General features: G+C 40.1%; 1 protein-coding gene and 1 long non-coding RNA gene across 3 annotated transcripts in view; one reads left to right on the top strand and one right to left on the bottom strand.

Annotated features, from left to right (window-relative positions):
- Nucleotides 1-10,869: 10,869 nt before the first annotated feature.
- On the bottom strand, nucleotides 10,870-17,628 carry LOC101748980. Its single transcript, XR_001466456.4, has 2 exons — nucleotides 17,500-17,628; nucleotides 10,870-12,275 (listed from the first exon to the last, which is right to left on the bottom strand). It is a non-coding gene; the product is annotated as an uncharacterized LOC101748980 (long non-coding RNA).
- An 80-nt stretch (nucleotides 17,629-17,708) lies between these two features.
- Nucleotides 17,709-27,617, top strand: part of CTNNA2 (catenin alpha 2) — a 454,729-nt gene continuing 444,820 nt past the window's right edge. For both annotated transcript variants that reach the window (NM_205136.2, NM_001396955.1), the window contains exon 1: nucleotides 17,709-17,903. The gene's annotated coding sequence lies outside the window, so the exon portion shown is untranslated. The remainder of the gene's footprint in view (nucleotides 17,904-27,617) is intronic.

Below are 27,617 nucleotides of genomic sequence, written 5' to 3'. Positions count from 1 at the left end.
TGTCAGTGCAAATTCAGTCTTCATATTTTCCTTTATGTGTCTGTGTTTTCATAGAATGGTTTGAGTTGGAAGTGACCTTTAAGACCATCTAGTTCCAATCCTCTGCTATAGACAAGGACACCTCCCTCTAGACCAGGTTGCTCTGGGCCCCATCCAGCCTGGCCTTGAATGTTTTCAGGGTGGGGGCATCCACATAGAATTTTTAACCTGTGAAGTCTTTTGGGCTATAACATCTCCGTTTAGAGTTTGTGTAACACCTGCTATAAGACATCTGGCTCTTACTTAGTACAGGCTTCCTCAGTTATGTTCTAACACAAATACCAGTAATGGGTAGAAATCATCACCCACCTCTCATGTTCTTTCCAGGTTTAGAGTTAGATCAGGTCTCTCATAATCGGTAGGCTGAACAGAAATATTCACATAAAATAATGGTGTTTATAGACTCAAATGGAAGCACTTAGGGGTTGCTTAATGTAAGAGAAGAAAAAATATTAATGACCATATTATATTGGCAACAATCTTGGCAAGAAATGATGTATTTCTTAAAGAATTTTTCTGTATCCATTCTCTTAAAACTTTGGCAAGGCAACACAAGAAAATTTATTTCAGGTATCAGCTTAAAGGTCTAAAAAGTGCTTCAGAAGTGTTGGACAGGAGAATTCCACATTTGTTGTGCTTTAAATGCCTTTCAAAACCAAACCCAATTGGACATGCGTACTTGAGGAGCACTGAGTTTACTGCATGTGGCTGCTCTTGGAAGTTGTGTGTGGAAAAGAAAACAAAGACGTCCAACTACAGAGCAATGGGCTGTCTATCTAGGTGTCTAGTGAGTCAAACACAAAATGGGTAGTGTGTACATATATATGTGTATACACAAGGGCTACACCTCCTATTTTATTCTGTTGGCTCACAACATCAGAGGCAGATGTTGTTGGTACAGCAGTAGAGGTTTAATCCTCCCACCAATATCCTGTTACATTTTGTTTCTGTGCAACAGATGGCAGCAGAGGGGCAGTCTGACAGGATGGTGTCTAATACTGAAGTGTGCATGAAGCAAATGAGCGCAACTGAATTTCTCCATGCGGGAAAAAATGACACCCATTGACATTCATCAACCTTTGCTGAATGTTTATGAAGACCAAACCAATGATGTGAGCACAGTGGGATGGTGGCTGGTGCATTTCAGCCGCGGCAAAAGTGACCTGAAAGATAAGCCGCATACTAGACTGCCATGCAGACTTTTACAAGAGTGGCATGCTTGTTTACCGATGGTAAAAAAAAATGGACAGCTAGTAGTGGTGACTATGTTGAAATGTAGTGTTTTGTAGATGAGAATTTGATCTGTCAAAGTGTTATTCTGCTGTTTGAACCTGTTTTAGTTTGCACAGAAATATATACGGAGCATTACTTTCAGAGCAACCTATGTTTATATTCCCACTAAATCGAACTCCCTCAAGGTGATGTCTATCCAAAGCCATTTGTGCTCTGTGCTCATTCATGGGCTGCATGTGGCTACTGGATACTGTATTTCTATAGGTTTCTAGACCAATGGTTGGCTTTTTCATGCCATCAGAGCCAAACAAACTATTTAAGAGGCAGAAGATAATGGCACAGGGGTTGGACTTGTCTTCTATACTCACCAATGAAAAAATGTTATGCAGAATTTCCTTGCTCTATGGGAATGTCCAGTTCAACAGCAGAAATGCTGGAGGGGAGTTATGAAACTACTGGGTAGTTTTCAATTAAGATCTGCAGTGTCCGTTCTTAATACTGCACAAAGGACATAAAGATTCAGTATATCCTTAGGATATCATATAAAATAACTGCACTAATTATTCCTACCTAAGTATAGAATGAAGCAATCCCATTCCTTTATTTCCCTTCCTCACTGATTCTCTCTCTTCTCTGGCACTTTCCAGTTTTTGGACTATAATCAGCAATTCCACATGGAAACTTATCGTCTGATTAAGTACTGTTGGTTCAAGCTGATAGGAAGAATTGCCTAAAAATAAGGAATCATTTCTAAGCTGAGTGATGTAATTTTAAAACCACTACTTAAAAAGTATTCAGCAGTGTAATTAGTCAGGTATGTAATTAGAGACATTTTGATGATGATGGTTTGAGTGAATGACATTTCATGCCTAGTCCTGCATTTTGGGAACGTTACAACCTGATCCAGCTTCTGAAAGTAACTTTCGTCTTGAGATCTTTACACTGTAGAAGTGGAAAAAATAATCGGGAATTCCTGTGAGGTGACATTCTTCTGACACTTCCCAAATGCCTTTGCTACAACATAGTATCACAGCCTCTATTCAGATCAAAAAAGCAATTTCAAGCACCCCAGCTTCATGTCAGATTGAGCAAAGACTAATCAGGCTTTCAATCTTGAAGATGCTCCTTGGGGAAGCATGTTATACAGACACACTTAATAGATGTTCTGCTGATGTGCTCTAATTGCTGCATTAGCTTTACGCTTCTTTCTGGATTATGTCATGCATGTAGGTTGCTCTGAAAGTAATGCCTCCTATTTATTTTTGTGGAATCTACAATGGATACAAAGACCACAATAACACTATTTGATAAAGCAAATTCTCAGCTACAAAACACTGTTTTTTTTTTTTTTAACATAAGTCACCACCATCAGCTATGCATATTTTTTTTACCAGCAATGAACAATAGCCTGTGTGCTGTACTCATAAAAAATCTGCTCTAGTGGAGGTGACCCATTATTGTCGCTGTGACCACTGCTGAAGCACACCATTCACTGCCTCACTGTGCTCACATCCTTTGTTTGGTCTCCATAAATGTTCAACAAGTGTTGATGAAGATCATTGTGTGCCATTTTTTCTGCATGGAGGAATTAAATTGCACACCTTCAGATGTCCTTACATGTCAGACAACATTTTGTCAGACTTCCCCTTTGCTGCCATTTGTTGTATGGCAACAGAACGCAATGTGATATTGATGGGAAGGTTCATCCTCTACTGCTACACCACCAGCTTCTGCCTTTAATGTCATGGGCTGACACAATAAAATAGGAGACATTACTTTTGGAGCAACCCTTGTAGAATCTTGGCTTGTGTCTATCTTGAATTAAAAAACAGTGACCTTTTTACAGGGAAAAACAGCATTAGTTGCTCATTCTCGTAGCCATCCATAGTAGAGCTTCCGGATTGTGATTTACTGCCCCATAGCAAATGCAAGTTAAAGTGCCTTAAACCATCCATAAAACGAAAGAGAATCAAACTTCTTAACGTTGCCTTACTTCTTTAAAAGGTTATACATATGATGAAATGCCACATGGAAGGTTTTGGACCTGAACAGTACTTTACAGTTTGGACCAAACAGTACACACACTAGGATTACCTTTTGGCTAAGGTTCGAGATTTGCCTGTGGAGTAACCTAAAATTCAGGATAACTGTTATTTTGTGCATGAGACCAAACACTTACAAAATTTGGTGGTATCATTTAGTTACCTGTCCTAGTGGAGGTTCTGTGGCCAGGTGCCATAATCTAATTCTTTTGGTGGAAAACTTTTAAAGATGATTTTTCAAAGGATGTAAAAATAATTAAAAAAAAAAAATCATCATGAACAGAGAAAGTGGAAATGAATCCAGTAGAAGATATTTCATTGATGGTCAGTGATACAGTTAGCAAGGACAAGGTTGTAGTTTGGGGCAGAAGCTCAGACTCAAACTATAAGAACAGGTTCAAGTTTGGCAATGTAGATCTGAAGTCCTTTGTACATACTGATATGAATCTGCAGCCTTAAAAACAAAAACAAATTAAAAGATCTTCTCAGTATATTTTCAGGAGTAAGCAATTGTTATATTGTAATGGTCAGCTGTTCAAAAATGGCCTTCTATATCTTAAAGATATAGTGTTTCTTTTATGTACACTAATGGAAAATTGGATATTATCAAGGCTGTATAACCTCTTCCTTTTTTTTTTTTTTTTGTTTGTTTGTTTGTTTGTTTGTTTGTTTCTCTCTGAAAGAAACCCTATGGAGGGTTGGTTCTCTAGAATTTGCTGAATCAAATGTTTTTCCGCGTAATTGATGACAAATGAAAAGTACAGATGTTTCGTCATCATTTAGTCATTAAGGTTGGAAAAGACCACTAAGATCATATAGTCCAACCATTAACCCATTTAATATGTACTGAAGCTCTATCCAGAGTTTCTTTGGGTCTCCTTATCTGTTGCATAACTATTACTGATTTTTGGCTGTACTAAATCCTTTCGACAGAGTGGCTTTCTTTAACAGTATTTCACGACCATTGATTATCCTCCCTATGGCATTCTCTTCTCTTCTCTTCTCTCTCTCTTTTTTTTTTTTTTTTAATGTCTGCTCTTTGGTTTATGTTTCTTCATGTATGGAGGGCATGTTCCGTATGGTGAGTTATCTCACAATCAACCTCTCTTTCATTGGGAGGCAGTATCAGTTAAATAACCTTCTGTTTACTGCAGACGGGATATTTCTCATGGCTCAGCGGAACACAGTAAAGTGTTAAACAGCTGTCTTATGGCAGCTGCTTGGCATCATGCAATAAGCCCACAACTTGGTTGACACTGCGCTCACTGTGAGAGGGGGACAGTAGCAGCAGACTGATTAAACATCAGTGCCCCGGAGAAAAGCTTTGCATTGTACCCTGTGACTTGTTTTTCTTGCCTGTGACATCTTGCAGATTTTTGTTTAAAACGTGCATAATTTTGTAGATACGGCGCTTACAGACTCTAATCAGCAGTTAAGATAAAACAGTATTGCTTTTGTTCCCCTGCGAAAGCACTTTTCATGCAGTGTTGCTAGTTGCTCAACAGCCACATTTATTCTGAATTGTCTTGTGTAGCCCAGGAATGTTCATCTCTCATTTTTCCTACAATAAAAACATATTTTTTTTCCCAAGATTTCTGAACTACAATGAATCTCGCAGTAATGTCTGTCCTCGCTCAACCCACAGCTGTGCACGACCCCCAGAATGTCAGAGCACGAGTGCCCCACTGTGCCATCAACCTCTCACGTTGCTGATAGCCCTGATTTGGCTGAAAAAAATGCCCCAAATGTGAGCAGTGGGGAAGGAGGAGGTCAAATTTATCCCTAACAAGACAGTTCTGACAAAATCACGTAGGAGGATTTCTTTTTCTTTCAACCCTGGAGGCATATAAGTAGACCAGAACTAACGAGTGCCAGATATAAATCTGGTACAAATTGATTTCTTTTTAGTTGAATGGAGCAACACAGCTTTCCACCATCTGATGATGTGGTCCTTCATTTCTCATTAGTAGGAAATAAATACATTTTTATAGATGGAGGGGAAAAAAAAAACATTCGCTCTGGAGGCTGTTCATCAGTTCCTGCACAACACTACTTGGATTAAGTTGGAAAAGCGTAATTAAAAACATGAAGTTTAAATTTCTCATGAGAAATTAAGTGCAGATCACTTTTTTTCCTGTATATGTGACTGATCTCTTTACTGCTGTTTAGTTTCTGCACTATGGTAAATTATCTAAACAAAACTCAATATGTGGAGTACAGTTATGTAGTGCCGTTCACAGGAAAATAATTCCATGCTGCCTTTGTAGTAGGGGGAGAGACAAGAGCTTGACTTTTACCTCTGCTGTTTGCCAACGGCCAGCTGGTCTGACAGCATATGTAGGACAACTGACACAAGCACTGCTTTAAGCAACATGTGCCATTCCTTGCAACGAGGGGGCAAAAACCTTGACACATGGGGGATACTTTAAGATTTTGAGAAACATATGTTGAAAATATAGGGCAGGAATCTATAGGAAGAGAGCTCTATATCCATATCTGTGGAACAACTTATTGTACTTCAGGCATAGAAAGCTGTATATTGGGATCCTCTTAACATGGATTTGCTTCAATATATTGCCAGTCTTGGAGTCTCTCATAAGTAAATTATTTTTTAAAATTAATTTACAGAGTCCATGGCTGAAAAGTTTTTTTCTCTGTTTAAATTTGCAGTATAAAAAATTATGTCCCTTGTTGAAATTAGTAATATTTCTTTGGTCTGGGTGACAGTGCTAGACCCTGTAGCATTGCAGAATAAAGAGTTTTGTGAAAGAAGAGGTGATGTCTAAGCTGTTTGTTTTAGTTCCAATTATATGACTCCAGTCTCAAAGTGGGATACTGGTTGGAGCGAGGTGTTGGTTGGCCTCTTCTCGCAGATAACAGCGATAAGACAAGAGGTGATGGCCTCATGTTGTGCCAAGGGACGTTCAGTTTGGATGTTAAAAATATATATTCTCAGAAAGAGTGGTCAGGCACTGGCACAGGCTGCCCAGGGAGGTGGCAGAGTCACTGTCCCTGGAGGTGTTCAAGGGAAGAGTAAATGTGGCACGGAGGGATGCAGTTTAGGGGGCATGGTGAGGATGGGTTGATGGTTGGACTAGATGACCTTTGAGGTCTTTTCCACCCTTTATGATTCTATGACTCCTTGGTAAGCCTATAGAAGGGGCAGAGCCAACCTGTTAAGAACCTGGGAGGAAAGTCTGGGTTGGATGCTGATCTGTCTGATAAGTTTTAGACCCACAGCTCTCACCTGAAGCAGTGGGCACAAAGCTGGAATTGCTGACATGACTGTTGAAGTGACTGTCCTCCTTTACCTGAAACTTTGCAAAATGTGCATATGCATACAAAAACATATAATCTGGGGATGTATGGAGCCAAATATATATATATGTATGTATGTATGTATACATGTATGTGGAAAGGAGAAACCTACATTTTAGCACTTGTTAAGAGTACCTGCTGTTTGGCAAGATGAATAAAGAAATTAAAATCTATGTGCTAGCTGAATCTGTGCTCTACTGGTGAGTAGTCCACATTGGAAAGACCATATTTCTAGTTTCCATTTTGTTGACTCTAAGATGGTTCTAGGTTGAAATGTAAAGACACAGGAATGTTTGGAAGGTGCACAGGATTCAACATGGGGGAGGTCTCCATTACGTTCAGAAACAGCATCCTTCACCCCATGCTGCAGTCCCGAGCTGAAGCACTCTATTACTATTGCATCACTTCAGAAGAAAGGTGTTCAATTTTACTTGAGCTTGCATTTTGTTCCAGATAGCTGGCATCTTATTTTTAATTTCCTCTATCCTATCGTGAGATAATTTTCCAAGTGTAAATCATTAGGATCATTTATTTCAGTGATTTGGATTGACTGATTAAATTGCTTCCTTTCCATCTTTACAGATGAGCCACATTTAATGGCTGTATTACATAATACACACCAGCCAGAACCTCTCTAAACTTTCTTGAAGGGCAGATTAGTTCTGTTCTATCACATTTATCTAAGCATCTAAGTCTCATTTTTAAGATGCCAAATGTTCTTTCAATTACTATTCTGGTCACTTTTTGAGTTTCATTATAATTTATAATGATACAGTTCTCAGAGAGAACCTGGAGATAAAACAGAGCAGGATTAGGCAATTTTTCAAGTGATATCTGCTGTGACCTTATGAGAAAAGGAAAGATTTCTATGTAAAAAAAAGAAAAGTATTCAGTACATTAGAATGTATTGGAATATCTATATGTTGGCATACTAAGAAAATGTTCTTTCAGAAACATACTGTTTGGATATAAATTACAGAAAACTCTGGGTGAGAGAAGTGAGATGCATAATGCTGTGGCATTAAAGGCTACACGCTCAGGATGACATCGTTTCAGCTGACACTGCCATTCTTGCAGATATAACTTAACCAGTGTTATAATTTACATCTTTATAATCCTCTTCAAATAACAAAGGGTATAACAATTAAGGTTTTAACTCAACAAATGGAGGATCTCATGATAACAGTCTTTGTTCACGTGTGCAAATTAGCATTAGGTGCTTCATTATGGTCAGACCGGACCATGCTGTTCCTTTGCTCTTGCACAATCTTGTGTCATATGCAGCAACTTGGCAGTCTGCCCCTATCACCAGAGCCTCACTGCTGTTCCCATCATGGGAAAGAGGCAGTTTCCTAGGGAGGCAGGCTGAGAAGCAAGGATACATCATCAGCACAGTTGAACTCTACCTTCAGTGCTACACAAGATCACAGGATCATAGAATATCCTCAGTTGAAAAGGACCCGTAAGGATCATTGAGTCCAACTACAGGAAGATGTTTTGTCATTATTATGTACCAGACCATATCCTGCATCTGTTGCTTCAAGTTTGGGCAACTGAACAACAAAGGAGGTGCTCAGTGGAAACCAATGGGATTTAGACCCCTTGTGTTAACATGTTAGGTAGGCTTGGAATTTTTAATGGACTCATCCTGTAAAATGCAGGCTACATAAGCCTTAACCCACATTTAAAAAAGGGATACATTACCTAAAAGGTACTTAAGACTCAATAAATAATTAAATTTTTTAATTCAATACATAACTACAGCATACCTGTTAATATTCTAAGTAAGTCATGGCACCACACCCACATTTGTGATAAAAATAATGCTTGTCTTTTATGATTGTTTGCATGCCGCCTTCTTAAATCATTAGTAAGGCTTTTAAAACATCTATACAGAGTTGAGTAAGTCACAGATTTGAAGTACCCTCACAACTGTAGGTCAACAAAGTATCAGTACATCAGTGGCATACAGCTTAAGCATCCTCCTCATCTGTACTGGCTGTATACTGTCAGAAAATGAGATGCTATACAGCATGCTTTCTTTTTCCTATTCCTACAATTTTGCTATTTGCTCCTATGATGGGTACATTCCTGTTATTGTACTCCCTCAGATGTGTCTGTTGCTACTGCAGCAATTACAGAAATGCTCAGTGCTTGTGTTCTTTTTACCACTCCATCAATTTACACCTGTTGAGTGCTTAAACGAGTTGTGCTATACACGCTGATGTGGTTTCTCCATGTCTAGAACCTGTATCATGGCTCAGATGGATAGCAGAAGTCTTCTTCGGACATTTGAGTTCAGAGAATCAAGTTCAAAGAATCATAGAATCGTTAAGGTTGGAAAAAGAAACCACTAAAATCACCAAATCGAACCTCAACCCATTCCCACCATGCCCACTAACCATATCCTTCCAGTGCCACATCTCCACGGTTCTTGAATATCTCCACGGTTGGTGACTCCACCACCCCCCTGGGCAGCCTGTTCCAATGCATCTCCACTGTAACAGAGAATAAATTTTTCCAAACACCCAACCTGAACCTCCCGTGGCACAACAGAAGGCCTATACGTACCCATACATGCTGTCATGTTTGAGTCAGCAAAGATAGATATGTAATAATATAGCATCTGATGCACGCTCTTTTTCTAAGCACAGCACACGCAGTGTAATAACAGACACAACTAAATGCCTGTGACAACGCACGACATCCTTGAGCTGATTGTTCTTTAAGAGAGTCAGAACCCTCACATTTTTTCTTGGTGGCTTTATATACACAAGCTCTTGATCAGAAGCACTTTCAGTTTGCCTTTCCTTTTTATTATTCAGCGGTATTTATAACCAGCTAACAAGACAAAAACATTGAAGCATTAAAATAAAAGCATAAAATAAGTTGTATATTGTTCTTTGCCAGCCAACTGCAAAAGAATTATCGGTGTTAGCATATGTGTGGACAGTGGAGGTAGCTAGAGCTTGAAAATTAAAAACAATAGAGAGCTGTTCTTTTAATAAAAATCATTTTTCATGGAAATATTAACAGCTCATATACTGTTATATGCGGCATCCTCCTCCTCCATTTCCAGCTACTGAACATCTGAGCAAACTCCATGGTTTGGAAAGAACAAGAAGTCTAACTACAAGCAGAATGCCTCAAATCAGCTCTCTTCTGGATGCTTTTTCAGAATTTTATATCCTCTGTCTCTCCTGTCATATGGATTCTTGTCATTTTGTTCCTGTCTTTGGGACTTTTCCTATTCCTTGTTCATTAGCATCTTCAAAGAAGCAAAAATATGCTGCCATTAATCAAATGATTTCTAATGTCTTGACACAAGTCAAGAAAACCTTGCTGCCCTTGTAGTACTTGAATCACATTTTGAGAGACTGCCAGAAACCAATTGCAGACACCAAACTGTCTTTGGAGAAACAATCAACAGATTATACAAAAAGTAAGCAAACAAAAAATCTTTGCTTTAAAATCTAGGATTAATGTATATAGGACAGAGCTGGGTATCCGTACTCTGGGGCGTACCTACAAATTTTAATTGAAGGAATATCTAACAGTAATTTACCAACCTTATGGCCCCACACAAGTGATGCCTATCTTTCACAGCTCCTTCTCCAACATATAGTTCTCATATCTTGATGTCAAAAAGCTATCCTTCTTTCTGTTCCTGTGAATGTGAAGACTCAACTCTCAGTATGGTAAACCCTTTTCCTCTTAAAAATTCTGGGTTAACTTCATCTTGTTGTAAATTAATGGCTGCAGAAAGATACATTTGTTTTACTTTGATTTAAACTTACTCAGTTAACACTTAGAGTGGTCCACTGGAACAAATATTAAATAAGTTCCTCATGAAAGATTTCATCAATAAAATCTGTAAGATAAGTCTGTGCTATTTTTTGGTCTGTATCTCTGAGCCCACCTGTTTCTTATTTACAAATGAGTAGATGCAATTTCCTGCATCCATTTAGATTTCACATGGTATTGTGTTATTGGAACAAAACCCAGAACCATTAATATTTTCTGGCAATGACCTCCATCTTTGCCATTGACTTCTATTTGAGAAACCACTAAGAACATTTTTGTCAGTGTTAAATATCATTTATTTTTTAGTCACTTGTTATACAGAGCAGTAGGCAAACTCAAAGCTAACAATACTGTATATAATACTTAAGATCCATTTGTAAGACGAAAGCTGTATTTATGTGGGATTATGATTATGCAGATGTAAATGAAAGCATTTGGAATTAGCCCTTATCTTTATTTTGTTGAATGTGTAAAATTAGAGCACTGAGAAAAGACCTGGTAATTTCTCCCAAAAGGAAAGATAACATTCTGTTTTGACGAGAATGACTTACCTTGACATATTTATAATACAAAACAAAGCTAAAATGGAAATATTTTAGGAACTGTCACAGCAACTTGTTTTAATTTGCCAAAATTCCATTATGGAACACTACTCAATTTTTAGAAAATACTTCATTAATTTGCAGGAAGAAATTTTTAAATGGAGTGGAACTTAGTAACCTGTCATAGTAATCTCCAAAATAGGACAGCAGCAGTCTTTTTTCCTCCACAACTTACTGTTGCAACTTCAATGATCATTAGTTATAGTTTGCTAGATGTTCCTTCCATACTCAACAGGTTCACTAATTTCACAAAAAATCATTTGTTTTCTTCTTTCTTTTAAGTGATGGTCCATTCAGCTGTCGTTCGAATACAAAGAATGCCTTGAAAACGTAAATATTTCTGCAGTGTCATTTCCACTTGAGTTATGCTTTATGTAAAGCATGTAAGGTCTTACAAAACTCTTGACCTGATCAATTGAGAGGTACAACCATCTTGAGAAGTTACAAGATGCATAATTCAACTTGAGTGTGCATAGCATTTTTGACACTGAAATAAAGGTTTTTATTGAAAAGTAGCACGCTCATTTTACATGGGGCATTCTACACATTTCTCTCACAATTAACAGGTCCATGTGGATTTTTAGAACATCATTTTCTGTTTGAAACTACATCCACCTACAGGCTGGAAATGAATGAGCATTTGCCGTGTCAAACAGGCAAACAAAGAGGAATTTTTTTATATCATTCTTTAACGATCACTGAAAAGTGAGGGCACAACATAGGGGCATGAGATACTTCAGGTTTATTGCTTGTGATTTACTAACCTATATTTAATCAAAAAATCTGAATGCTGTTGCTGTATTCTTACTGTAGATGCTAATAGATTTCTTAGCCAAAGTATATGAGCTTCATGAAAAAAGTGTCTTAACTTTTAAAGGAAATTAAAAAGAAATAGACTCTATAAGTTAGGTTAAAAGATCCATTGAGGTACAAGAAAATTTAAGCTTGTAACAGATTAGTCATAACCAACTGTAGTTCTTCTCATTGGCTTCCTCTAGCTTTTTTTGCTTGATGTTTCTCTTTTTCCTCTTACAGATGCTGCTTCTTCAGCAAAAGCAACTTTCTGTCCTTTGTATGTTTCATCAAAGTCTGAAGAAAGGACCAGAACCATCCATAGTTTTCTCATTTGTGACAGAGACTACTAACAATCTCATTAACTTTCTTCAGGCTATGTCTCGGTTATAAGTCTCTTGTGCATTTTTGCAGGTGTAAGTGGAAAGATGCATCACCTTGGCTTCTGTCAATAGAAAAAGAAGGAAGTTAGAAGCTTTACATATGTTAAGATGTGGGAGATATTTTCTGTAAACATCACTATGTCTTCTCATGGCTTTGTGCCCACAAGATTGAAAATATATTTAAGTAATTGCATTTCTTCTGAGAAAAACTATTTAGTAAGTAATATATTGCAAGTATCTGTTTTAAACCCTAATTGAATACTGAGAATATTTAATGTAGTAAAAACCAGACATCATTAGGAAAGAGGTTAGTAAAAACAACTATACTTTTCTTGTAGAACAACAGTTCTAAAACTATTTACCTTTAGATTACCGAGATGCTATGTGAGATATGGATATTTTTGTCATGTTTTTTCTACTGCAAGTCTCATAAGGACAACAGGAGTTTATATAATAAGACCTCAGTAAGAATCAAAACTTTGTCCAATACTTTTAAATGACACTGCAGAGAAAGACTATGAGTCAGTAGAGGAATTCAGCAATTTTCACAAGGGTGAGCAAGTACCAGACATGCTTCCACCCCACCTTGTACATACAGAAAGCACAGCAGGATGCAATAATTGAAAGAGCAGAAGGTTGAGGACAGTCATTTCCCTGAAGTGTTTTTTTAAATGGGGGAATATGTTCTGAACTCCATTTGGAGCCATGGCAGCACAGAACAACTCTCCTGCTCCTCAGACTGAAAGGGAGAGATTCTTCCTGTATGACAGTTATTAGGATGCAGATATTAATCTTTCTCACTAAGTTTTTCTTTGATAAAGAAAGCAATTGCAAGAACAGAGCAGTGCCAAAGGAAGTTCAACAAGTTCTGCAAAGGAACAAGCCAAAAAAACTGCAGCTTTTAATCTCTGCACCTTCTACTAGGTCCTTTAACACCTTCTGTTCCCTTTCTTTACACAGCCCATTTCTTTCCTTTGCTCTCCCACATAGATAAGGCTACTGAACACGTGCTCTGTGTACATTCCCTGTAGTTTGCAACACAATTGTTTACCTCCATTAAGATTCACTAATTGAGATCTCCAACAAGAAAAAAACATAACCTGGCGCTGCATAGGATTCACAGTTGTGGACAGTTTTCCTGCTGCTTTGATGCAGTATGCAGACATAAGAAAATTGAGCTTGTTTTGCAAAAAGCTAACATCAGCAGCACAAGTGGTGAAGTATTTGCAAACAACAGATGGGAAACAGCTAGAAGGTGGTGGTCAACATGGAAAGTACTGCTCTCTGCATGAGAGCTGCTTGCTTGCTCAGGGTTTCTGTAAGAGTCAGGAAGTTTAAGGGACGATAGAAAAAATATGTATGTGTAATTATGTATCATTAACATAATTTAGATGCAGCTTTAAATAAGCCAGTCACTCAAGGAAGGTTGGGAAGACCTGATAAGTCATGTTTTCCTGGGTCCTGTTCTTCTTCCTTGCTACCATGATCCAGACAGGTTACGTGAATCGTTTTATAAAAGTTTTGTGGAATTTGAATTGAATATTCAAATGTTTACAGTCCATTCTCTAATTAGATGCAAGATTTCTAAACTTTTCTTTCCCCACCCCATTTTGATATATGGAAGGGCAATGTATCTATCACACATTGCCTGGTTTTACACTTTAAGGATGAGAGAGGACCTCCACACACACTCCTGCTCTGATAATAAGAAGTATCAAATGAAGCTCAAAATAAATAGATTTTGAAATATATTCCTGTGGTTTTGAGAAGTAACCATTTAAAGAAAAGGCTTTGTCATAGTGTGCAATGGCAGACATTAATCTAGCCTACATTATTCCCAAAACAGCAAAGAATAGATTTATTTTCACATTTCATTTCAGCTTTTAAAGTCAACTTTCTGAAAGAAGTGAAGATAGTTGCGCTCTTCAGCATAGAAAAAAAAAGTGCAGAGACATACATACAATATATATTTTTTCCCTCAAAATAAACTGCATCTGCTACTTGCCTTCTAGCTAATTCAGAGGTACAAGTCAGGGTAAGTCCTTGGGTACCTTGACTGACAGATTCTTTTGAGCCAGATAAAACAGTCAAAAGGGAAGGCAGAGGGCATGGCAGCAGGAGGCTAACTGTCAGAACACACCTTGCAGATTACTCTTCGTACAACATCCAATTTAAATGATCTGAAAGGCATGAAGGTTTTGCTGTTGCTTTTTGCACTGCTCAAGATAATATGTAACACAGGAGTATATAGCTGCACAGAAGGAAGAAATAATTGCCACCCAGTGTTTAAGCAAATGTGCCAAAAATGACATATCTAAACCAAAATACAGATATTTACAATACCTGTCCAAAAAGTATCCATGTGTGTTCAGAGGTAGTGAATGACTTTAGTCATTCCCTATATATTTATGTGCACTTGGGTAATCAAGTCTAGAAGGTAATGACTTATTAATACAACTCACTGCAACATCTTTCAGAGCTGCTGATGACCTCCCTTCCTTATAGGCAGGCAAAAATGTACTCTACAGAAGAAAGCTATTACTCTGTCTTTAAAAATAACAGAACCTAAAAGAAGGTTAAAGCATTTTAAGTTAAGTCACACCTGTAGCTTGCAAGTCTGCATGAGCTGTCGAGCATCCACGTACATTTCCCATGAGCAAAACAGTCTCTCTCTCTTGCTAATCACACTGCCCAGTACTCCTGATCATTTGATCATGACCCTTTTCTATACATAGCTCAGTGTTGGCAGGGGGAGATCCCAAGGCAGTTGCAAGTTTTTGTTAGGAGCTGGTAGCTGCCTCCCCCTTGGCTTCTGAGAGCTACATTCATTTACAGAGCAGCTCTATACCTTGTTTCAATTTTCAGTAAACACTGGTAACAAACTCAGGTTACTTACTTGTCTTCCAGACAGTTACCAGTGATAAAAGATGAGAGTAGTTTCAAAAAACAGCTAATAACCTAAAGGAAAGAAATGTCTAAGCAGTGGACAGAGCCCTCTTTCAGCACCACAGAAAAGAAGTTTATAAAACTTCCAGATTTTTAGATTTCCTTATCACATTCTGGCAGACATCTGTACAACATGCCTTCTGTCTTAGATAAAAATAATCTGGAGTAGGTAAGTAATCTGATTTGCTTCTTAAACTGACATACGTTAAACAGAAATATGCAGAATTCGTTGATTGAGTCCTTTGGTTTCAATTTACAGAGATGTATTTGCAGTGTAGCTACTGGTGAAGGGAAGAGGTTCAATCATTTTTCTTAATCATGCTTATTTGCTATTTGTCATTCCTACATGTACGCTATAGCTCATGCTCATTTTAATCAAATGCCTCAAAACACTTTTAACTGACATTCAGTTAGTGATGAAACGCAGTGTGATAAAGGAGTAGATGATAATTTCCTATACTCTACTTGGGAACTTTGCTTGTTTCTGTTAACATTTGCAGTAGCCACTTATTAGTGGTCTAAAAGACACAAGAATACAGAAGTGAAGGCAAGAAACAGGAGGTCTGTAGGTAAATTTTTCTTACCATCACATGGCTCAATTCAATATCATGGGAAAGCACCTAGAAAATTAATTTGATCCAAATTGAAAGCCTAATAAAGACACAAACTAAATATCTAGCTTGCAGCAATAATTTACACATCATCGTACAGGGCAGGCCAGCCTAGCATGATCTGTTTATACATGCAGAATTGGTTGTGTGTCAGTCTTAAATGATGCTGTGAGAAGGTTAAAGTAATTAAAAGTATTTCTGTGTAACACCATCTTTGAATACTTACATCTGTTAAATGACTCTACCAAGTACATAAGCTATAATGAATCAGATCACATTTAAAATCATATTTGAATGAGTTTTTGCTAATAAATTGTTTTCCCTGCTGCAGACTCTCCCATGGATTCTATTGTTACTTGGTAATGGGAAACAAGGCTCTAGTCCAGCTCCTTTCCTCATTTATTTATTGGAAAAATGAATGTAGATCTTGATAAGACCTTTCTCAGACTGGGAAGATTCTACTTGAGGGCAGACAGACACCTCCAAATTATTTTGGCAAATCCTCTTCAAGCCTAAAATAGCCAAAAAAGAAAAAAAAAATTCTGGAAGGACTCATCCCACTCCCTTCCTTGTTGCCTGTCAGTGTATGTGGAAGGTGGGTGAAAAGATGGACGTCCCAAAAAGTGCAGAGGATGCATGCAACGAGGGCACATCAGCGGGATTTGCGCTGCCTTGAAATGGCAAAGTTCCTCAACAACACCACTTACCACCATGGGCATCCCTGGCACTGGGACTTGCAGGATGCCAGGCTCAGCAATTCCAGAGCAGAATCATACAATCATTAAGGTCGGAAAAGATCAATAACATTAAGCTCAACTGTCAACCCACCTTCACCATGCCCACTAAACCATGTCCCTCAGTACCACAACCACTCTTTTCTTGGAAACCTCCAGGGACAGTGACTCAACTACCTCCCTCAGCAGCCTGTTTCAATGTATTATCGCTCTTTCAGAGAAGAAATATTTCATAATATCCAACCTGACTCTCCCCTGGTGCAACTTGAGGCCACCACTTCTCCTCCTATAGCTGTTAACAGGGAGCAGAGGCCAACCCCTCATTCCAGCCTCCTTTCAGGGATTTGTAGAGCAATGAGATCTCTCCTGAACCTCCTCTTCTCCACACTGAACCACCCCAGTTCCTGAGATGCTTCCTATAAGACTTGTGCTCCAGATCCTTCACAGCTCCATTGCCCAAAGAAGAAGGAAGGTGACGTAGGGTAGCAAAACTACCTTAAGCTTGGGAAGCTTAGCAGTAACACTGAAGAAGAAAAAAATTAAAACATGCAGAAAGACAAAAGCTCGTCTTTGGGACAGGTAATTTAGGGCTGTATGTAGCAAGAAAGCTGTAAGAGAAGCTTTTTACAGCAGAAGAGAGCTGAAGTTCTGGCAGTCAGTCCTAGTTGTCCAACAACAAAGCAATCACTTTCCCCTGCCCTTTGGAAGGCACGTGAAGCATCGCGCTGGCAAATCCTCCCTTGCTTCGCTCGCTCTGTCAGGCGGATCTCCCCTCACACCTCCACATCCCATCCCTCGGCGTCCCGACAGGCCTTCCCTTCACCGGATGGACGCGGCCGCCCCACAGCACTCTGAGGACGAACCACCCCCTGAGCCCGGGCAGCCCTCACGGCCCACCTGCCGCCCCGCAGCCACCACCCTTCGGCGCCTCCCTCCCCTCACAGCCCCAGCTCCCTCCCTCTCTCCCCGCTTGGTAACGCCGTCTCCGTACTCACAGCATCTGCGCACTGAGAGGAGGCCGGCAACCCGCCGCCGGCCCTGCGAGCCCTCGCTCAGCCCGCCCCGGCATAAGGCCTCCCCTCCGCCTCACCGCCCCCGAGCGCGGCGGTAACAGCGGCCGGATCGGCGGCGGCGGCGCAGGCGCGCTGCCTCCTCCCCTAGTGGCTGCTGCGGGGAGGCCGGCGGCCGCTCGTGGGTCCCCCCCAGAGCCGAGCGAGCGCGGCTCGGGCCGGCAGCGGGAGGAGAAGGAGGAGGGCAGGAGGCGGGGGCCGGGCGCTGTGTGAGGAGGGAGTCGTGCTGCACACCCAGCCCGTCAGTAACCGCCGCTGCTGGAGAGGAGGAGGAGAAGGAGGCGGCGGCGGCGGCGAGAGGTTCTCCCACCCCCACCCACCGAGCTGAGGTGAGGCCAGGGCAAAGCATCCTCCTTTCTTCCCCTCATCCCTTCCTCCCTTTCATCCTTCCCCCACCCTCCTCGAGCTCCTTCCTTTCGTCCCTCTCTCCTCATCCTCTTTCCTCTCATCTCATCCTTCCCGGCGCTTCCCGGTCCTCCTTTCCTTTCTTCTCTCCTCGCCACCTTTCTCCACTCCTCCCCATCCCCCAGGCTCCTTCTCCCCACGTTTCACACCCACCACAAATCACCGTCGCTCCTTCCCTTTTCCCCTTTTCTCTTTATTTCAAAACGCGGTGGTTTTGTTTGTGTTTTCTGTTTTTTTGTTTTAATTGCTCGCCCGGTGAAAGAGGAGAGAAGAGGCTGAGAGAGCCGGTCACAGACGGAGATAATCCGCTGTCTTTAAAGAACGGATTTGAATTAATGGTCATTGGGTGGCGCGTGTATTGTGGGGAGGGGGGGGGATTATATTTCGGGAAGAAAGAGAGGGTCAGAGGTGTGTTGTTTCGCTTATCCATCTATTTACCTAGCGTCGCTTCGAGGGGAAACACAGCCCCGTGCGAACGCTCCTTTTGTGTTCTCGTTATTCTCCTCCTCTCTTCAGGCAGCACGGAGATCTCTCCATGCCTTTGCCCACCCCTCCCTGTCGCGCACTGCGGGGCCGTGGGGCGGGCAGGGGGCTGCAGCCCTCCATCCCTCCTCTTTAGGCCTCTTCCAGCCCCTCTCTGCGGTGACCCCCAGCCCAGCCCCGGCGCTCCCGGCTGCTGTCAGAAGTTTGCAGAGCATTGAACGTGGTTTGGTCCGTGCGTGGAGCTGATGGGAAGCAGCATGGAATTGGGCTGTGAGGCAGTGAAGTGTCTGGAGAGGAAGAAGTTTGGCTTTTGGGTGACGAAGGGAAGCAGTGCGTCGCTGTCATTCTGCTCCCGTGATCCCAGCTCCCAAACATCAGGGTGGCCAGGGAAGTAACTTTGACACGTTTATGGCACCTGCTTCTCCCTGTAGCCTGACAGCTTGGGAAGGTGCTGCTTCCTCCTCTGCATGGTGGTTTTGTTGCTCAGCTGTGCAACGGCCCGACCTTTAGTTATCAGTGTGTTCAGTTGTTAGCATGCTTGCAACGATTTCAGCCCTTGGAAGCTTCTGTTTGTCGAGCCTGAGCCTAAAGTTTGCTTGTTTATGATTCGTATATAATGTTTCAAAGCCTGTTACTGTAACTATCTACTGTACCTCCTAGGGCAGCACGTACAGTAGCAAAACACTCTCAGCCCTAACATGTAAAGCCCTGCATCTGCTGCCCTACGCAAAAAATGTTCATTATGTGAGCTTGTCAAGATTGCAGCAGTGTGTTTTGGAGTACAAGATAAGTAACATGAATAGGAGTACTCTCAGGTGATGCTGAGGCACACAGCAGATCTGGTTGGCTTTGTGGCTATCACAGCGCTTCTGCTTTTCCTCTTAACCTATTGTTTCTGTGATTAATATCATGTATTGTTATCGGGCTTTTGGCATTGCATTCAAACAGTTCCTTCTGGAAGAGAAAAAGTACTGACCTGAAGGGTGAACTTTCACACTCAATTGTGTAAGTCATTGTTTATAGGCTGCTGCAGAAACACCCTCAGCTGCGAGTAAGGTAGCTGTAATGCCATCAATGGGCACTGCTGGTGACAAAAGCCTCCATAGGAAAGCTCCAGTGTCATTGGGGACCTGCATGGAAATGCAGCCCTAATTTATGCAGATTTTTGAAGGCTCTTTTTTAATATTAATGATGAACGCGCACGGTACTGCTGACATGCCTTTGAACAACTGAAAACCTAGAGTATTCATAGACTGAGACTTTAAAGCCAAGGGAAGCAATTAGATCTTCCACTCTGACCTCTTGACTGTTATAGTCAGTTGGATTCTATCCAGTTACTTTTGAGTGTAATAACTTGTATTTGGCTGAAGCACATTTCCCAGAAAAAAAATGGAATTTTGATCGGAAGACTGTAAGAGGTGGAGAATCCACTGCTTATTAAGTTATTTGGCTCCAGCTCCCAGTTACTGGTTACTGCTGTGCCTTTCTCCAGCATGCTAAAGAACTCCAAGTATTTTCTTACCATGGAGGGAGGCATTTATCTGCTGGAACCTACTAAATTCCTCTCTTTTCTGTTTGGGGAAAAGAAAACAAATGGTCTAAAATTACTTTAAATTGTCACTGCATACATTTTCCTCACTACTCAATTTCTGTGTCCTTCTTTTTTCTTATTTTTATTTTTATTATTTTTATTTTTTTCTTCTCCAAATCTGCTTTTTCAACATTTTTTTGTGACAATGTGAGCTGGGTGCAGAACACCAATGCCTCTCTCAGGAGTGTTGTGTGAGTTTAAGTATTACCTGTTTAGCATTACTCTTCTGTTGATATATCACGTTTACATTTTAACCCCATTGGCTGCAGCACTGTGTTTTAATCTCATTTTCACTGGTAACGTTCGTCCTATCAAAACCTTGGAAGGACTATTTCTTTCAAGAAGACTTCATAGTTTTGTGGACTAGAGTGTGTTTTCTGGTTGTAGCTCTACAACTTTATATGTGGCTTTATTTAAGAGGTTGTTTTGTTTTATTTTTTCTAACATATATTTGAGTATATCAAACAGTCCCAACTGGTTTCCCTCAGTTATGCAGCATTCTATCAGTCTATAACTCATGCAAACTTTGTCGTGATTGATCATATCTTCTTACAAGGAATTGAAAAATTGTTTCTTGGTAGTGGCTCAGACTGTGGGGAATTCATAGAGTCATAGAATGGCTTGGGTTTGAAGGGACCTCAAGAATCATCAAGGTCCAAGCTCCCTGCCACAGGCTGCTATCCTCCATATCTAATACTAGACCAGGCTGCCCAGGGCCCCATCCAACCTGGCCTTGAACACCTCCAGGGACGGGGCATCCACAACCTCTCTGGGCAGCTGTTCCAGCACCTCATTGCTCTCTGTGAAGAACTTCCCCCTGACATCCAACCTAAATCTTCTCTCCTTCAACTTAAAACCATTCCCCCTTGTTGTGCTATTATCTACCCTTGCAAAGAGTTGACTCCCCTCCTGTTTATAGGCTCCCTTTAGGTACTGGAAGGCTGCAATTCCTCATAAATCCAAGTTATGTTGTGATGCGTTCTTCTTGAAGGCTGTTTAGTTTGTCCCAAGGTGTCCCTTAACCAATTCTTAACCTGTTTAATTGCTGCTAGTTTGTAATCAGACTGCACCAAGTGCCATAAAAGTTTAAGCATGCATACTGATGGTCATAACATATTTTGTTACTATTTTGCTCAGAATTTGCATCATGTTAACCTACAGCTATAAACACTATCTCACTTGCTTTTTGGAGCATGGTTCTAATGTTAGCATTCTGGAATTTCCCTGCAATATTCAGAATGATTAAAAATTCATGTTGATGGAGTAGCCATCTCAGATACTTCTGTGAGACCCCTTCTTTGTGGTGACCTTTCTTGGTCCTGCTGAACAAAAAGCGTTGCAAAGTAACGTTGTTTTAGCATTGCTTCTGTTACAGGCTGAAGAAGTAATTCATCATTCTCATGAGACACAAGAAAGTCATCTCATTTCTCTCCAAATGCAGAATTGCTTCCTGAATGCATCAGCCCTTTCTGCACTATTAGTGTGATTAGATTCCCTGTTCAGTAGCACACCTTTGTGAGGGCGAAGATGTCTTTTGTTCTTACAAAGTCCCCCCCACCCCCCTTCTGTTTTTCCCTTCTGCCAAGAGGTATTTCCAGCTTCACCCATCAATTTTTACACTTCCTGATACAAGAAATGTTTAATCTGTTCTCTTAAAACTTTTTTTTCTTGTTTTGCGTAGTTTCTTATTCCTAATAGCAGCATTGATTGAAATCTGTTGCCAAATTACAGTAGTTATGACAATACCTTCTAGGTATTACATGCTGTTTGAACATGACTGTGGGATCTTTTTTTCTATGTATGATGACACAAGTATCCAATCCATTGTACTGTGGGGCAAAGTCGGCGTTTGCTTTTAATATGACACGTTTCAAAGCTTACATAAAAGAAGCTAAGCTATTTATTTATTACCTCCCTACTTTTTTTTTTTTTCATAGCCAGTACAAAGGATAGGACATTGGTTTCAGATGTAGCAAAATACAACGTGTATTTGGAAATGTGAGGGGGAGGTATAGAGGAATAAAGAATAACAGCATGAATCTGATAGTAACCACAGTAGCATAGTTAGGTTATAAACCTGTTGGAGCTTTTGGGGGGTCAGGTCCACAGAAATTGTCCCCCAGAGCTAATTTGAGGTAAGACACTAGAAGGGGATGAAACAAGGACAGAATTGGGGAGGGTAATAAAAGTTACAAGAAGAATGTTGTATTTTAGAGGCTAAGAGCTGCTGCTTGATTAAAATGAACTTGTTTGTGTATTTTGTATCCACACATCAGTTACAACAAGCTTTCTTGGGGAATTGGATACATTATGTTCTTTACCACTTGGCCAGCGAGGACTTTCCCAAAGCAGAGCTTCCAACACATCGGGCTTCTGCAGGAAGCAGAAGTGGTTGGGACTCCTATTCCTCAGTGGGACTCCATTTAGTGATGGGGAGGGTCTGCCAGCTGTATCAACAACACCAAGAGCATGAGTGTGATCAAACTGCTGCCCCATCTCACAGGCCTTCAACACTGTTGGAAAATAGCTGTATTAATACATTTTAATGTAAAAGACAAAAGAGATAAAGCTGCAGTAAGAAGTGAGTTGAAGGTGCAACAAAGAACAGAAACCGCGTTTGGGCATATTATAATAAGTGGTTAATAAAGAAGTTATTCTTGTACTCCAGCATGTTGTTATCTTAGGGAAATTCATAATTCCCTATTTTCAGAATTATCCTGAGTATTTTCAGTTGGTTGTGACTATTTTTGATTTCCTGGAATTGGAAGCAACAAAGTTGAATTCCTTTCTGTGTTATTATATGGGTGTAGTTTACTGATCTTTATTGATTGCTGTTACCAGAAAGTTTATCCAGTGAGCACTTTCTAAACACATCTCAGAGTGATAACACTGTTTTGTTGAATTGAATCAGCTTCAGCAATCCATACTTCACTTCCTGGATAAAAGTGGTAAATCTCAGTTTTCTAAGTGGTTTCCTCAATATCATTCCAGTAAGAATCACAGAATCATAGAATGGCCTGGGTTGAAAAGGACCACAATGATAGTTTAGTTTCAACCCCCCTGCTATGTGCAGGGTCACCAACCACCAGACCAGGTTGCCCAGAGCCACATCCAGCCTGGCCTTGAATGCCTCCAGGGATGGGGCATCCACAACCTCCTTGGGCAACCTGTTCCAGTGCGTCACCACTCTAACATACCTTGTTCCAGACAATGTTTGTATGCCGGCAGACATTCATGAAAGTTTTTGTATTGTAAAATAGCTTGCATTCATATCTAAATAATGCATTTTCTGCTGTGTGAAGTAAGATTTTTGTGACCATCACTTACCAGTACAGTTTGAAAGTAAGAATTTTTATGTCATAGAAAACGATCATGTTTTGGAGCAGTGTTTTTCTTTGGGTTGACAAGAAAGTGAAGTTTAATATTTCCATCAAAATAGGTGTTTTTTTTTTTTCCCACCAAAACGAGGAGAAATCCTACCTTTCTTTGAAGTACTGTAGCTCTGCTGACTCAGCATTTTCTGGCAACTGTTTTTTTTTTTTTTTTCCCCTTTGGAATGTTTTTTGGCCAGCTGTACTTCTCAGTTGCATCACCCCCTGCATTAGTATTCTAGTACTGAGGACAGTAGAGAACTGTTTTCAACACTGCTGCAGAGGCTGCCCAAGTTTTCCAGCTTCTTAAATAATGAGAATTATTTAGTTAAGTGAAGCTGAATCCTGAAACACAGAGCATCTCACAGAGTTTTCGTTTGAGAGGTAAATATATATATATATATATATATATATATATATATATATATATATACACATTCAATTACACAAAAGAATCTGTGTATTCAGTGTGTTTTAAAGCTATTTTTTATCAATTGTCCAATCTACTCTTATCACTGGTGTAATAATTATTACTTGCCATTTCTCTTGCCTGTGTCCTTGCCCTTCTCTTTGAAGCTATGCATTTTAAAAACAACTATATGTTACATAATGCCTAAAGGAGACAAGAATATTAGAAAGTAAGACAATTTGACTGGAAGTGGAGCTTAGATCCTGCGCACACTGTTCTGAACAAAGTAGAAGTTGTCTGGGTCAGGCTAGGCTCCCAGTTGCCCAGGTGACTTCTGAAAATGAGACTTAAGCTTTTAAGTTACTTAAGGCTTCTTGTAAATGGATTAATCAGTTTGTCCTTTTTAACAACTAATTAACTTTTGTTTTTAATACCCTTTTATTTAATAACAAAAGCTTCTCTGCTATATTAGTGTTTAAAGGAATATGTAAAATATGTCCGTTAAACCCTTTGTAGCCTCACAGGGGAGACTGAGTCTCTCAGACATCTCTGAGTTTGCTAAATTATACTTACAAGAAATTGGTGAATGGGAAATACTTTATTCTTTATACTCTAAATGGAGAAACTGCATCTATTCTTTCCAAAGCTGATGAAACTGCTTTAATCAGTTCTTTACATGTTTTCAAGCATCAAAAGAAGGAGGGGAGCCAGCTCTTTGAAAGGGTACATCACAGCAGGACAAGGGGAAATGGTTTTAAGTTGAAGGAGAGAAGATTTAGTTGGATGTCGGGGAAGTTCTTTACTATGAGAGTGGTGAGGTGCTGGAACAGGTTGCCCAGAGAGGTTGTGGATGCCCCATCCCTGGAGGTGTTCAAGGCCAGGTTGGATGGGGCCCTGGGCAGCCTGGTCTAGTATTAGATATGGAGTTTGGTGGCCCTGCCTGTGGTAGGTGTGTTGGAGCTTCGTGATCCTTGAGGTCCCTTCCAACCCAAGGCATTCTATGATATGATTCTATGAAAAGTAGCTCCAAAATCTCTTCCGAAGAATTTAAGTTTCAGGTCAGATTATGGAATAGAAAGGCTATTGGCTGTGTTCTGAAATTTTAGTGGGTGCTGCTTTTTCTTTCTCTTCTACTATTATTGTAATATAACAATAGCTATACTCCCCAGTGGATGCAGGATTGCATCTCTAACCAAGATGGGGCTAATGTACGTAGGAAACCTTTGTTTATGGTCTATCTTGTGTAACTGAACATCTTTTGTTTCATCTAACAAAATAATCAGAATTGTAATAGATATTTCCTACTGAGAGGACTAAACCTCATGCTTGAAGTCCTGGAAGCAAATGCTGCAGTTGATTTAACATATGCCACCATTTTTTATTGTTACCAGACAATAAAAAAAGATTGTTAAAACTTTCAAGGAAAAATATAATAAAGCCAACAACTGGACTTTCCAGTGAGAAATAGCAAGAGAAGGAAGGTTGTATGTTTTAAGACTCTCTCTTCTGTTTGCGTACAGATAAGATCAAAAAATATCTCCATCATATAGGGCCAGGATTGAACATAGCCAAAATTGTCTTCTAAAATGTGTTTTATCTCTCCTGTTTTTGAATAAGTTTACACTGTCACTCATCAGCATTAGATTTCTTGTTTGACATAACTAACAGATTTAATCTGGAAGTACGAAAACAGTTTTTCTATTTGAAAAATATAGGAAAGCCAATGAAGTTTAATCTTACAATTAAAATCCACAGGTTCTTTTTTTTTTTCTTTTTCTTTTCAATTTTTAATGTAGTTGCAGAGAAACAAGTGCAATTCATTACCTGATTACTAGGTAGAAGGAGCCAAAGGACACCTTTTCCCCACGTATTAGCCTCAACCTTAGAGGGATTGATGTATTTTCATTACAACACACAGACTCTTTTCTGATTCTTATACAAATAGTCTTTAGTGCTTACTATAATCAAGTCAGAAATGCAAATTGGGAATTACAGCTGCTTAGTCTAATTTTAAATGTATCTGTTATCTCTGTAATCTACATTTCCAGTGCTCGGATGCTGGGCAGAAATACTTCTAAGAAAAATAAATTGCCAGGAAGTCCATGAATGAAGAAGGATGAGGCTGTGCAGGAGTAGAATCGGAATAAATAGATTCAAACAAATGTTCTCCAGGAGTACTTTGCCCCAGAAAGGAGTGTGCAGAGCTGTCACTTGTGCTCAGGTGGGCTGCTCATGCTTACAGGGAAATTCAAGCCTATCTTATTCAACTGAGAAACCGTTATGGACTTTCACACTTACTAAATATTGCTTCTGGGTCACATCTGATATCTAGGAATAGGAACATTTTCAAGGGAAAAAAAATTAAGAGGAAGAACTATTGCTATCTTATGGTTTCATTTATTACTTGTATGACTTAGGAAGAATTCAGTGTGTGATTAAGGCAGACAATGTACTGAATGCAAGGATATTTTAATCTGTTCTTGCACTCTAAAAAGTTTCTAGGTGACTTGTACCCTCGAACAAACGTTTCTTTTATACTCAAATTCAAGCTCTTGCATTCAGGCTTGTGTGCTGGGAATCCTGGGCCACTGCACGTGTAGGCACCAGGATGCTTCCTGGGTGCTAAAGAGCAGTAAGGACACAAGTCCTGAGTGGGAATGTCTTCTACATGTGCTCTGTTCACATGAAAACAGAACCAAAGTGTATATAAGCCCTAACATCCCTTGCCTGTTTTCCCCACCTTCTAAAATGCATCTCTAAAGTTCTTTACAGAGAGAGGGGCAAGGTGCTGGAACAGGCTGCCCAGAGAGGTTGTGGATGCCCCATCCCTGGAGGTGTTCAAGGCAGGTTGGATGGGGTCCTGGGCAGCCTGGTCTGGTATTAAATGTGGAGGTTGGTGGCCCTGCCGGTGGCGGGGGAGTTGGAGCTTCATGATCCTTGGGGTCCCTTCCAACTCAAGCCATTCTAGGATTCTATGATACAATTTTCTACAGCTAAGAACTGGAAAATGTAAGGAGAATCTATGTTCAATATTCACCTTCGGTGAGAAGGGTAAGAAATGGTATTTTTTTAATTTGTTTTTATTATAATATACAAACTTCCTTTTTGTGACCAGAGAAACAATCAGCTTACTTCTCGCAGAGTCTTCTTGGAGCACCAACTGAAGGGGCTGTATGTTACCCCGTGATCTCAAATGCTGTGCCGTAGCCTAATGAACAATGGCAGAGTAAAACAGAAGAGTAAAATTTCATTTTATGCAAACATAGCCAAAAAGTCTTCAGAATTAATGTCTTGAAGTAGTTGAGAAAGCTGAGCAATTGTGGGAGCTAAGTAGACTTCTTTTTTGCTTTTAAGTAGGAACATCACTGAGTACTCACCTTCATGTGAGCCTTAAGCTGGGTACAAGTTCAGCAAGCTACAAATTTGGTGGCAGCAAAAGAAAATCATAGATGCGTGGACAGATTTAACACACAAAAACTGTTGTGGTTTGGATGCAAAAATAGAAGGCTTGCAAGCAGAATGAGGTTAGGAGCTGTAGTGGTGGCACAAATGCAGTTGCTTTTTTGAGGCTCTGCACTCCATGTTCTCCTTCCTGCTAGTTTCAGGACTGTTCTGGCTTGGCAGGTGCCAAAAATTTTCCCTTAATTTCAGATTCTGTGAGTGATTGACTTCAAGTTAACAAACCCTTCCTAAGTTGGTTGCATCTTAAGGGTAGAGTCAGCTTAACGTGAATTGTTTTAGAGCTTTTCTGCTCGTGAGAATGATGCAGAGATGAACTGACAAC

Source organism: Gallus gallus, chromosome 4 (genome assembly GCF_016699485.2).
Source record: "Gallus gallus isolate bGalGal1 chromosome 4, bGalGal1.mat.broiler.GRCg7b, whole genome shotgun sequence".
Classification (NCBI taxonomy): Eukaryota; Metazoa; Chordata; class Aves; order Galliformes; family Phasianidae; genus Gallus; species Gallus gallus.
The sequence above is the reverse complement of the archived record's forward strand: the minus strand, read 5'-3'. Positions and strand labels throughout refer to the sequence as shown.